Source organism: Bombus pascuorum, chromosome 9, assembly GCF_905332965.1.
Source record: "Bombus pascuorum chromosome 9, iyBomPasc1.1, whole genome shotgun sequence".
Taxonomy (NCBI): Eukaryota; Metazoa; Arthropoda; class Insecta; order Hymenoptera; family Apidae; genus Bombus; species Bombus pascuorum.
In genome coordinates this window covers 14,409,367-14,424,454 of record NC_083496.1, presented here as the reverse complement: position 1 = coordinate 14,424,454, position 15,088 = coordinate 14,409,367, and the positions used below count along the sequence as shown (strand labels likewise).

Below are 15,088 nucleotides of genomic sequence, written 5' to 3'. Positions count from 1 at the left end.
ATTGTTACAACGAAGGAATAGTCATGTTAGAACCAGCGATTTACTGCATAAAATGTATCTTACTACATCGATAAAATATTTTTATCATATATATAGTGGAAAACTATATTTATCTCACCTTAATAGGTTTTATCATTATTATTTTAATTTCGAAGGTGTCGAAAGTACAAATCCATACGCAAATCATTTGTACATCAAAATAGCGATTAAAAAAATTATATGGAAAGTTAAATTATATAACTTTAAAAACACAGTATAATAAAATGTTGTGTGTCCTGTATCCCTGGGTAGAGTTCGCAAGTTGCAAGGGTGGCTTTTCTTGTTTCTATCGATCGACGCCTGTGCAGTGAGCGACGTCGACTTGACCGCCGACCGTAGCCCAGGAGAAGCAATCATCGTTCGATCCTCTCTCGTTTTGAACCTGTTTATACGACTATAAATTTCGATCTTGGTGTTCTCATGTTCACGTGATTCATAGTGTTTATCTTCGTCTACTAAAAATCAAATTAGAAGAACAGAAAGAAGAGAACAAGAAGTATTTAAAAATACCATAGTGAAAGCGCTGACAACAATCAGAACAGTATTTAGAAAAGCAATACATACATGTTACAAGGTAACTACAAAACTGTCACTGTTTTAAACGAAGACTTTCTTATTTTAAAGAATAAATAAACGTGTGAAATGGTGTCCAAATATATAATACATGCCCATACATATTAATCATTTGATACTTGCATTATGAAAAGGATAACATTTCATCAAAGCTGGGTAAAATATTATTTCAAATATTAAATTGTGAATAGCCTGTTTTATTTTAATTCGTATGTATACTTTCGAAAATAAAATAGGTTACTTGCGAGAAAAAGGTTTAGTGAGAAAAAGTGAGAAAAAGGTTTAGTGAGAAAAAGTGAGAAAAAGAATAATATTTTATTTGAGAAATACTGAAAGCAGTGAGGCTTATATTGACATATTTTATTTAGTTTAATTTATATTTGTTTACTATCCAATATGAAGATTACAGTAGCTTCTAAAGAATATAATGATAGATAAACGTAATTATATTAGAGAAACAGTGTTAAGAGCTTTAAAAGAAATAGCAATTCCAGATACATGATTTCAGTCTTTTTCATTTCCGCAAGGCAGAATACAAGATACAGGAACATGACTTTTTAACATTCATTGAAAAACTCAGTAGTGATATCGCTGACACTCATAGCAATATTATAGAATTAGAATTATTGCAATATTTAGATGATAAAAATTAGCGAATCCAAAGTATCACAAAGTACAAGTAGAAGAAACAATTTTATTTATTTATTTTCAAAATATAATAAGTCGATATCGACGTGTCCTTCAGTTAAAAAACTATTAAATTACGCTGGATTGACTTTTTGTTCACAAAGGAGTAGTCTAAGTGATGAAAACTTTGAACGATGCATTTTGTTATATGTAAATAGTCAATCTTAAAAAGAAAATAAATTTAATTTGCAAATATTATGGATTTTTACATTCCAACATTAACTTTATTCTTAATCTATTTTCACTTTTAATTTTAATTGTTAAATGTTTTAGATACTATTTATGATACAAAGTTAAAATATTTTATTTTTATGCAATACAATATGGAAATAAAAATAATTTTATTTTCCGAAATTTTGTTTTCTATTTGAAATACTATTTTATTTGAACTGTAAAATGACGACTACTTAAAATAGTACTTCAAATATTTTTTCTACATATTTTACTCAGCACTGCATTTTATTATTACATACATATATATCGTATAATACATGTCAGTTATATCCTCGAGTGTAACATGGAATGATTTACTATAAATAACAAATTATTATCATACAATTTTATTTTAGCTGGAAGATGGCATACGAAGACTACTGGAAAAGAACATGATAAGTTACATTTTTTATTTTTTATAGAAAGGTAATTTTAAGACACACTACATTGTCAATCAATTTCGTATTACTAATATCTTTATATTTGGTTTCGGAGTTAGTCATGTGTTTTTACATTCTCTCCAAAATTTAAAAAATATGCATTGCTCGTCATAATGTTACGGTATTGAAGATATTAAAATATTGCTTCTCAAAATAATTAGGTTTCTACAAATCGTCGTCAATTTACTAGTTATTTTTAAAAGGCCCACATCTGTGGACTTAGCCGGTTATTTGGATTTTGAAATATTTTATATTAAAATTCTCCTCTTTAATCATAAAGTGATATTAAAGTCAGAAAGCTAAAAAATGTACTTATCATGTTTTCTCCTGTAACCTTCATATGCAACATTCAAGCTATATCTAAGATTGTTGCCAAAGCATTAATTACTTAATTTTATTATATTACGTGGTTTATCATTTTATATTAATTTTGTAACAAAGGATTGAATTCGAATCATATTCTTAACTATTTTGTTTACTTACAAAAAATAATAGCAGTAATATAATAAACTAAACTACCGATTGGACTCATACTTGATTAATCAAATTTTTGAACTTATATTGATCTATAATGTCATGTATATGTGTATATATAATGTGAATTTGAAGTACATTATCACATAATGTATACGTATGCACATAAGTAACATAACAATTACTTCGATTAATTTAACTCGTTATTGATGGACATTTTTTCGAAATATTATTCAAAAATATCAAAAGTTATATCTATTTTTACCATGTACTTAATTATTTAAAAATTACTTTAATACTTCAAATAGCACGCATGATATTGATTGGCTTGTAGATATACATTGTGATAATTTCAGAGTGAGATGTTATGAACAAGTTTTTCTCTTTTAGGTTATTATATATAGTGTAAATACAAACCGTGTAAGATATATTTATTTTTAACTTTTGATTTAACTAATTTTTTAATACAATAATGTTATACGTTATGAAGTATTCTAAACACTATTAAGGACAAAAAAGATAAATATATTTATATTGTAAAAAGTACTATTGTAAAAAATATATATGAGTAATATGAGAGTAAAGGTAGCATTGACACACTTATTTATTTTATTCTACAGCCATATTAATATTTTTGAAATTTCAAAAAATCATCAAACGATGAAAATATTTTATGGATAAGATTAATAGTTCACCTTTGAACTTAAAAAATAAAATTTCCTATAATCAACGTCTACTAAACCATAGGTAATTTAGTTAAAAAATCAATGAAAGTGCTGTAGAACAAGCAATATTTAATTCTTGAGATGAGAGACAAATATGTTGCTGATTTATTAATTAAATGTTGCCAATTTGTAAAGATTATGAAGGTGAATAAATATGCAATTTGAAAGGTGAATCATACATAAATATGTCTGAAATATTAGCTCTATCTAATCTTATTTCGATTTTTTATTTTTCTCTATATGTAATCGCATGATTTTTCTCTCTTGTATTACATATACAAGCTTATTTTACATAAATTTAGATAATACAATTTATTTTATGTTATTCAGGACTTGTAGCAAATTGTTGTTTAATTAAAAATTAATACAATATTGTAATTAATTTGAGTGACTTGAATAACTATATATATGTAATATAAATAATGCAAATTTGGTGGAGATGAAGAGAAAACATTAAGCTTCGTGATCAAATTCCAAAAAATTAATATAGTCAAACTAAACTATCATTATAAATAATGTAAAATAGTTAATTCTATGATAGCTATCTTTATCAGTGTAAATAATATAAAATAGTCTGTATGTCAATGACTTTTATATGTAAAATGATACAGGAAATCGATTATGTAAACAAAATTGTAGAGTTTCGTTTAAAAAGAAATATAATTGTACTTTGCAATTTTACATTGATATATTTGGGACAAAAAATTGCGCAGCAGTGTGATAGAACGTGTTAAGCAATGTAAAATTTTCCTCTATAGCTTTCTTGAAACTTTACTTGGAACAAAGTTATAAGTCCGTTCCGGTACCCAGTACCAGGAATTAGTATCGGAAGAAGTGTAAGTGGGTCATAATCTGTAAAACGAAATTTAATTGGTCACTATGATTTATTTATATATAATATAAGAATGATCTATATTTTAGCGTTAAATAATATTAAACAATTTGCAATTCCTGGATATTGCCTAAAGAGAGATATAAATGTGCTCATAATCAGCTTGACGAACTGGCAATGTTTCATTAATAAGTAAAAACTGCTGTTGGATATAATAAAAATTAGGTAAAAAAGGAATTCGAGTTCCTGCGAGTAGTATCAAATGTACACATGTTTCAAATGTTGGCAAAGATGATTTGAAATCAATAACGAGAGAAAACACATGAAACTATTATCGATCAGGATGTCGCATGAAATATGTTTCCGAGTTGCTTATTTTTAGTTGGTTTACGATGTATGATAGGAGGATATGCATCGAGAATATTGTAGAACTTTCAGTTTAGAAGAATTAACAATACCTTTATCTAATAAACGTATTCATTGTCGTTTTAAATTTGAGTAAAAAGATCTTACAAAATCAGATTCAAGTATCTATCGATATACAATTTTCTGATAAATGCAGTTAACTTTAGAGTAAAATTTTAAATAATCAATGAAATACATATTAGTTAATGTAACGACGGATGTAATGTTATTTTTCCTTCGATTTATATTTTAATCGTATTTTAATGATACCAGATAGAATATCAATATTTGTAAGTACAACAATTTCAGGGGCAGCATTTTGTGATTGCTGTATTATTCCTTCATTTATTATTTATGCATATGTATGTATACATTTACAGGATATTTCACCTAACTTGACCATCTTAAATATTTCGCTTATTTTTTATGGTAGGAAGAGAATATTTGATTCGAAGGGGAAAATGTGGTGATAGGCAAAAAAATTTTCTCAAGACCGCTTTTATCTTCGAGATTTCAAGGTCATCAAAGTATTTTTTAATGGGACTACATATTTTCATTACAATAGTCTTATAGCTTATAAAAAAAATAAAAGAGAAATTATGTTTGTATAGGGAAGAAGCATAGATAAGTCTTGGATGTTTCAATGCAAAATATTTATTTTAGAAAATGTTCAAAATATGCACCATTAACCTCAACACACTTTTGGAGATGGCAAATTGGTGATTTCTCTATATATTTAAGTACTTTTGTAGTAATTGATGAGTATCCATGTAGAACCCTTTCTCGCATTCTGGCGTTATGAAAGTATCATTGTGAACTTTACTTTTTAAGTATCCCCACAGGATTTTTCTCGTTGAAGGTCACGTGAAGGTCAATATATTGCACATCGTTGAATTTGTTCTTTTATGAGCTGTAAGATTGTTGTATGAAAATATGTAGTCCCATTTAAAAATACTTCGATAACCTTGACATCTCGAAAAAGTGACCTCGAAAACATTCTTTGCCTATCACCGCATTTGATATCTTTTACATTTGATATTTTGTCCTATCATAAAAAATAAGCTACGGAATATTTAAGATGGACAAGTTAGGTGAAATACCCTGTATAGTGAATAATAAAGGTATTCAGATGGCGTGGTAGGAAGCAACATATTTTATTTGAAATAAAATGAAATATAGCAATTTGAAATAATAAATTATTTCAACTAATAACGTTGAAAAAGTAATTTTATCTCGTGTTAAAGCCAAACAAACCATTTCCAAATAATTTCTTATTTATATTATTAAATCATTCAAATAAAATAACAAATAATCCAATATAAAAGGTTGTGATGAAATGATTTGTTATATTATATTATTTCTTTATTTAGCTACATTAAATCCTTAAACTTAAAGCCCGTGAATTTTTATAATATAACTGCCAGAATTGAGCACTTTTAACAAGTAAAAAGAACAAATAATCATTCTAAATAAAATAACAAATAAGTTTATTTTAAAATAAGTATAAGTGCAAATAAACTCTAATCTTATTTGAAAAATAAATTATTGTCAAGTGACAGTTTCAAATGATAATGCAAAATAAAAAATGACAATTTTTTTCTATACATAATAGACATACTAATTATTATAAATTATTAGCTCTTAATACGACTCGAAATTCAAACATTTTATCAGCTTATTGATTTGCACGATTGTTAATAATGGTAATACAAAAATAATCATTCAATTGGACCTCATGATGGAAGAGTACTTGTAAACAAAATGAACCATGTTTGAAATGTTACATATTATGTTAATCGAACTTGGTCTGTTGAGCATAAAAAGAATAACGAATAAAATAAAAAGTACGAATCGTAATAAATATAACTAGAATAGGTCATTAGAATATAAATAATAGAGAACAGAAACCCCGGCGATAATACATATCGGCAAAAGTTTGTGCTTTTGAAATAGAGATCCTACCAACCTCAACTCACGATAAAAATAAAATTATTTTCCTGGTACAGTCAAATAACAAATATATAAATTTTAAACAAACTAATAAATAATAAAATGATTGATTTTTTAAATGGACTGTTATTCAAATAACATCATCTAATTTAAAGTAACAGAGAAAATTTGTAGAGGTTTATGTGTAGAGGATGGTTGGTCGGTGAGGTTTAATGGACGAGATTGCTCGTTGTTGAAACCGTCGAATACATTTAAAATAATAAATTAGTATACAGATAATGTTCGCAAAAACACTCGTACTAACTGATTCACTAAGACAGTGTATAAGTCGTAAAATAGGATTGCTAATGACTCGTTAATTAAATCGCTGATAATTCGTTGATAACTGGTTGATAACTGATCGACAACTGACTGTAACTCGGATAATAACTACGGTAATAACTCGGTAATAACTCGGTAATAACTCGGTAATAACTCGGTAATAACTCGGTACTCGTATACTCCGTAAATTGCAAATAATAGCTCTTGTGATGTTCGTATGATAACTCATATGCTGCTACAATAACAAATAGAATAAAAATTTTATTTAAATAATTATTTGAATAAAAGTTTGTTTCAATAATTTCCTGTTCTGATAACCACATTTGCTCTCAAAATTGTTCTCGTTCCAAACATTTTGTCAGAAAAACATGTATATTTTAGTAAAATTATGTGTGAAAAACTGTAAGAAAATATGTACGTATTTTTGTTGCAATTGAAAATGTTGATATAAAAGGATTAGGAAACATTTAAGAAATTATTTGAATTAACATTCATTCATTTGATGGTAACACAACGAAATAATTTAGAAAAATATTAGATAATTATTCGGAATAGGGGCGGTCTCATCGATTTCGATGACTAGCTTGGCAAGGTCAACATTCTGAACAATTTTTTTTCTATACATAATGTAACTGTCGCTCGGTCTTAAGTTCCAAGATATTCGCGGAAACTACAATCTTTAGGTTACTTTTACAATTCATCATCGATTAGGTGATTAAATTTTTATATAGTATAAATAAAAATCAGTTATAGGTAGGGATAGAATAGTATCCGAATTATAATAGTAGTCGGTAACGCTAGTGTAGGATAGTTTTTGATGATGATTATTGTGATCTTCAATCGGTCAAAAATGAAACAAATGTACCCGTTATTGTAAGGTTGTTTACGGAATAAAAATTTATGAAATAATTAGTTAAATAGGTGACACCTAGTTAGAAAATGATATGTGCAAAATAAAATGATTGAACAACGGGAACCCGTGTTGCATTTGAGTTACAGATTAGAAAATTTTAATTAACAGTTAAGTACATAATCATAAGCAAATAGCACGTAATAAAGTTTTTTAAATAAAAGATATGGTTATTGTAAATGAATATAATTCTCTTAATTGTATAATGGCTTACATGCATCTTTGACAATATTCCTATGCGTGAGCAAACCTACCTACACGAATGAAAGCAGCTCGAGTAGCGAGGTAATACATAGTGATCCTCAAATTGAAAGACACATGGGTTGCGCTTATCTCATACAAGTCGTAGAGAAAACTATGACGCGTGTAAGCATAAACCATTCTGCGCGAGGTTTTGTAAGAAAAATCACAGATAAAACATTAAACTTCTTAAGCCATGGAAAATTTATAACAACATATCGAAAACTATACTATAGAATTTTGGAGTAAATTTACACAAAGATCGCATACGCACTGCGAGTGCCCAAACTATGCACAGAAAAATCGTAACAAAAATAGCAATCGTCTTACATTACAGTGAATATTCAATATAACATCTGTTTTCTTGCAAACAAAGTACGCTATGAACACAATGTGTACAACACGCACTGTACGCATTATACACGCTGTACACCCAAATCACTCCCGTTAGAATTACATAAAAAAATTAAAAGGATACATACAATACACAGAAACAATATAAAGGGCACAAAAATAAAAAAGCAGTAAAAATAGAAAAATTAAAAATAGAAAATTTCAATGAACTAAAAGTAAAGTGGCCTAACAAATTTTACAGCGAAATAACTTAAACCTGTACTAAAACTAATTTTAACTCTAACTTTATGTTTATACAGTTCTCCTAACGTTCCTCTTTAGCAGTCGATATGATTTTGTTATTCTATAATTGTTCTCTTCTCTTATCATATTTCCAAAATTGTTAAAACATGTTACATGGCAAGTTAATAGTACAGAGTTCGTTCGAAAAGAAAAATTTACGATACTCTTCGTCCACTTTTTCGTTTTCTTTATATAATTTGAAATTATTCAGAAGCAGTCATCTAAGGTGTTCTTTTTAAAAGCATGGTTGAATATACCTATCGAGAAAGCGAACAGGCTGTTCACCAGATGTGTTTTAAAATGTTTAGAACTGCCTTGCAAGGATAGTATTATTTCGATAACATACATTTTGCTGTATATTAATCTATGTTATTACACATCACATTATAAAACGATACTTTAATTAATCTTATAAGTATAAGCTCAAACGATTGTTTTGTAGCTTTTTCTGTTTATTGTTTTCTCGTTTGTAGTTATCTTATGTATAATTGTTTCTTCGTTTTTTTATTCCACGTGTATGTATGTGAATATTATCATATCCAGTGACCTACAATTTGAATGGAAAATGTGTGTGGTTCATGCGAGATCAGCGTAAGATCACTTTCATTAGCCCCTCAAGAATATTGAATGCGTACGTAAGTTTTCTGAGAACATTCATGGATAGGACTATGCGTAAACTTCGTGTAAATATTCTTTATATGTGTTTTGTTTATTAATTATTTATGGAGGTCAAGGATTAGAAAAAGGACTAATCCTGTTTACTCGAAAATCCCATGGAATGGTTTTCGATATGTTGTTATGTATTTCAATGATTAATCAGCTTTAATGTTTAATCTCTGATTTTTCTTACAAAATGTCGCGCTGAACGGTTTATGTTTCCTAATGTCATAGTCTTTTTCTTTACAACTTGCATGAGGTAAGCTGCCAACCGTGTGTCGTTGGATTTAACGATCATCGTGTATCCCGCTGCTTGTGTTGATCTACTTTCGGGGATATTTCGGCTGTTTTTTAATCGATGATAATAAAAAAATGAAGTCGAAAACGCAACCATTTTATTTTTGATTTGCGTCTTATTTTGGCTTCAAGAATCTTCATTTAAATTTGTTTGCTCCTATAACTGAACACCCTGTATGTACATTCATTAAATGTACGTGAAGTTAAAGAAAAATTCAAAATATAAAAATGCATTACACAACATTTGTTACAACTAAGTACATACAAATAACACGTAATAAAAATATTCGAACACTGTGTTTTAAAGTACGCAAAGTGTTTATGTTATGTGTACATGTTATTATCTAAAGACTAAATATAAACAAATGGTCTTTAATATACTTCTAACAAAACTTGAGAGCAAACAGAAAATTTAATGTCGATTTACAATTGAGAATCATAAGTGAGAAGAAATCAGAAAGAAATAAAGCTGAACGGGAAGTTATTTATTAAAGTATATAAAAGATGAAAATCGCATAAAGAAACCACGGATTTTTTAAACAAAAGTAAAACACCAAGGTAATAAAAAGGTATAATCATGGCAGAAATATTGCAAATAGAATACGATCTGGATGTTACATATTAAACTGAATTACTTATTCATAACATCGTTAGAATACCTGATTTACGCAATAAATACATACGAATGATTCTATTGAAGTAGGAACCTTTTGTAACTCTCACTTTTTAATACTCTTAAAGCGTTAAATTGTATTATATTTGCGTGGCAGAGAAAGATAATAACTGTGACTTCACACATGATGATGATTTATAAATTTCATTTATTCATATCTAAAATTTATATTTTATACGTGAAATTCTCAGTCTACTGTCGTAGCTACAAAATTTACCTTGCAACCCATGCTCAGTGATGAATATGAAGTTATCTATTAAGTTTTCCTTGTATATATTGTTTACAATAGTCATATTTATCGTTCAAATTTCTTTTTACTTTAATCGATTTCACTTTATTGTCAAAAAATATGTAGAACCTTTATCATCAGTTTTATATCTCACTCCTGTCTGTGAAATTATTTCTAAAAGACCATATCTATAGCATTGAGAAAGGAATTATGTGAAGCAAGTCAAAAGTAATCAAGTGAAGTTAGTGTATTTCTTATCTTTTGTAATGTGTAAGTGGTCATTTTTGATTAGTTAAAATTGTAGATGTAGGTGATGATAATCATCTGTTGAAGCTTTTTAATCCACTGGTTCGTATTATATTCCAAGTTTTTAATTTTTATTAACTTTTATTTAATGTAACGCAAATATAAAATTGGCATCCAATTTTTTTTTATATTAGAATTAATATTAGAATAGTAATTCACTTGAGAATTGTTATCATTTAACCTCAAAATTCTCAGTTTTCTGGTCTCAGGTCCCTGTCAAACTATATGACAGAACTGAGAGAAGTATCCAGGGCCTTGATAAAAGTGTGAGTCGATTGTATTTACACTACATAGATACTTAATAAATGGCTTGCCTTGTTTAGATAAAGTTATATTTCAAACTTGATTGGTAGAAAATAATGTGCGATTTATTTATTTTAATTCGCAATAAAAAACGCAAGATTTGAAGAACTAGTTTGTTTATGTAAAGAATAAATATTCATTGATTTTGAAAATTCAATGATTTTTAAGCTTGAAAGCATTAATTATTTTTTAAATAATTTAATTTTTTGTTTTCACTTTCAAGTTTAACTGACAATTATCGAGATTGGTAATTATTTCGATTATAATCTAAGTGATTGCAAATTATTATTGATATACGATGTTGGATGTTCAAATTTTGTAAATAATCCTTCAGAAAACTAATTATCTATTAACTAATTCTTTGTGATAAAAAGTGTGTGAAACTATTGACTTTTTCAAGTAAAAACCTTTAAATACACTTGATTACATGAGACTGATTGAAATCTCAGTCCTCTGGATACTTCCTTAATACTCCTGATAGTTTCTAAAAGATACTGATAAAATCACACGTAATTATTTATTTATCTGGCCTCTTTTGTAACAACCAGCATGCCTTCTGGTATATCTAAAGTTTATTACAATTCATAAATTAAATGAAAAGATGTATGCACAAAGTCATAGCCACATATTTTATGTCTAATCCCCATATTTTTGGAATCAATCATACACTTAAAAATTTATAAATGTAGTATTTCACTTATAGTCAATTTTTACTATGGTCAACAGTAATGTTCATATAACAAATCATTAAAATCTAGATCGTTTTAAATGCCTAACTGAATGGCTACTTTTAGTAGAAGTAAAAGAAGTAGAAGCGAAGAAGTTCAAATTGTTAAAAATATTTAATCGCTATATAATTATTTCATGATAACAGATTGAAGATTCGATTATCTCTGCAATGATAGTGTACTTTTAAACAAGTAACTTAATTTATGCTTTCTCTATCGTGAATAATTCACAAACAATTTTGTCTTTTAATTGCGTTTCATAGGTAGTAATTTGCCAGCGTCAAATCTAGTCTCGTAACGTCGTAAGCGCTGTAGAACGCCGTAATAGAATATCGTAACAGTGTCCATCATAATTTTTTAACGGTTGTATAGCATAAATGTAACTATCTACTATAAGTAAGGTAAACGATAAATCCAAAATCATTTTAAAAAATATCTCCTTAAATTATCAATAAATAATACTTAATATAATATTTTCTCATAAAAAAACAAATTTGCATAAATTTTGACAATAAAAAAAATTAAGTCCATCATGGTAATTAAATATTATTTTATAAATAAGTAGGTTATTTGTATAATTATTGTTATATTATCATATGAATAGAATGCAGGTAGATCATTATATACTGAATGTCCAACACATTAAGAAATGAGATTCTATTATTAAGAAAATGTAGTTGACTTTCTCAGATCCTCTACGTAACAATTTCCAAGGAAACTAATAACATGAAATAGTGCTCTCTTCGACACTATTTAATTCTTACTTGTAAGGTTTTTCTTATACAGTAAGTAATTTTGCAATAATTTGAAATCATGAAGTTAGATGCTTCATTCTATTTAGGACAGACTATTTTACGTACTAAGGAATAATTTCCTGTTTCTTCAATAATATCACGCTATTTACTTTTTTATATGACTGGGAAAGACAAATATATTGTAAATAAGGTAAATGTTAATTTTACGAGAAATAATTTCGGTGACCTTGACCCTGATATACATTTGTTGTCAAAGACACTCTCCTGAGTAACATTCAAGAGGTTTTAGTCGTCACTCCTTCCTTTAATCTTCCTTAAAAGGTTATTAACAGAAAATTGTCGTTACCATTACTGTGAATACTGCCCATAGTCGTACATTGAAATGAATTAAATAGCATCTAACACAAGTTTTGTTGTTTCGCATATCCATGCACATGTGTACATATATCCGTCTTTATCTAGAAAGCGGACGGCATCATCGATTTCGATGGTTCTTAAATATTTTCTGATAATCAACATTTTGATCAATTTTTTCCTATTACATATACTCGCCGAGCTCTCTCAATTTTCGAGATATTTACAATAAACTATCGTTATCATTATCGTGAATCGCTCAACCTCCGTTTATATACATTATGTTACTAACAAAAGATAAAAATTAGGTTTGGGTTAGATATTGTTTTACTCGGGCGCCTTACGGCGATCGGCAACCAATGTTAGTATATATGCCGCCACGGACACACACGTATAGACACAATTTACTGTAGTACTGACGACAATTTTTTCTTAAGAATCTTCTAAGGAACACGAGCGACAACTAAAGTCTTCTGGAAGTTGTCCAGGAGAGCGTCCTTGACGACATATGCCATGGTCAAGCTCATCAGAGGTACCTCCCCTAAAGTCAATATTTATCAGCAATAATGTTAATATACACAAATATCAATGGAACTTTGGTACCATCTTTCAAGAAAACGGTAGAGTTTCGACTCTTTCATGTATTTTTTTATACGTTTAGTCCTCGTGATGAGTAGAATACGACGCAAGTAAAACAAAATTTGATCTTGAATTTCAATATCAAGATCAATTTTGCGACTGCTTTCTTTCATTAATAACCAGTTATGATGGTTTCAACATATAATTTCTTTACACCTTATACACCACATGCTGTGAAGAAGAATATTTAATGATTTGTTGTATGATCCAATACTGTTATTCTTCAGAAGTGTAACAGTACCCTCCTGGTTATAGATTTGTTTGAAAAGTATTATAGATATCTAAACAAACTTTAATATTATAGAAGATCATATTACGACATTGTTTTCATATTCATATTCAATAGATAATTATTCCAGAGAAATCATGGTAAGATTATTGACTCGGCACGTCAATGTTACTTCACATTACACGTTATCTCCTTCTAATGTAATTTTATGAACCTCGTTATTTCAAACAAATTTAAATAAAGTTTTAATGAAATCAATATCAAATAAAGAATATTAAACACTATTGTCGTATTTCTTCTGTCAATTCTACAAGTAAAATAGGATATATTGTTGTTATATATGTTATAATCATGCTGCTATATCAGCTATGTTAAAAACGAATGGCTTGTCAAAGTGTTATAATTAATCTATTCTATTCAAAGCAGCATTTACCTTTTTTAAAGGGATATATCATCTTATACATTAAAATCGGGAATATTATTTTTGAATATTTTCACGTTTTATATACATATATTGAATATTCTGGTGAAGGAATTTGTTGAAATTTGAATAGTTAACGAAATTATGACATTGAAGAAAACGGAATGTCAGGACAAATAAACTCTTAATCTAAATATATGATTTATTGCACGAAGTACATTCTACATAAGATTATATACAAGATTGAGTTTTAAGATATACGAAGCTTTGAAAAATATTGCTATTATATTCTTCCTTATATTTAATACCATAAGTTACAGAAGATTGAAAGTAAAATATCTTTTAAACTAATTATTTTTCAACCCTAGCACCTTAATACTATTTATAGAGAATTAAAAAATGCATCATATGGCGCATAAAATATCTATAGTTCCATTTTAAAGAATGGGGGACTTTAGTATAACCTTGAAAAGTTGCAGAGAAAAATTTCTTCAACATCGATATTCTTGATAAAAATAAATAATAAATGTTTCCGTACATTTTTATCCTATCACCTACCTTCAGTAGTTATATCATTCGGCACTTATCACGGAACATCCTGTATAGTTTGATTTTATTGGCTTTTTATATAACAAATACAAGCAATGGTCAATGTTGTAATGTTTAACACAACTGTGCAAGAAAATAATGTATAATGTGCGATAACTATATTACATTTAATATATGATACTTATCTTGTAAAATATTTTGCATGTTATATTATTTTGACAAGATTTTGTGAACGACAGTATGCTTACTTTGAAAGAAATACGAGTGCTAATTAACATTAGAACTACCACACCAGTCAAATTGACTGCTATTACAATTTTATTTAAAACTTCCTACTTTATGTTATATTTTTTTTCGCAACGATAATTAAAAGAATAATTAAATTAATTTTATTTTGTGTTTTATGTATTCAAACTGAAAATAATTTTGTATCAAGGCTACTTATTCCAATACGAATACAAAATGTAAAATGGTCTTGCAATCTATTTATCGAACTCCAATTA

The 15,088-nt window shown here is 27.8% G+C and overlaps 1 protein-coding gene across 1 annotated transcript in view; it reads left to right on the top strand.

Annotated features, from left to right (window-relative positions):
* Positions 1 to 353: 353 nt before the first annotated feature.
* Positions 354 to 15,088, top strand: part of LOC132910312 (uncharacterized) — a 63,813-nt gene continuing 49,078 nt past the window's right edge. The window contains exon 1 of the mRNA XM_060965912.1: positions 354 to 613. The gene's annotated coding sequence lies outside the window, so the exon portion shown is untranslated. The remainder of the gene's footprint in view (positions 614 to 15,088) is intronic.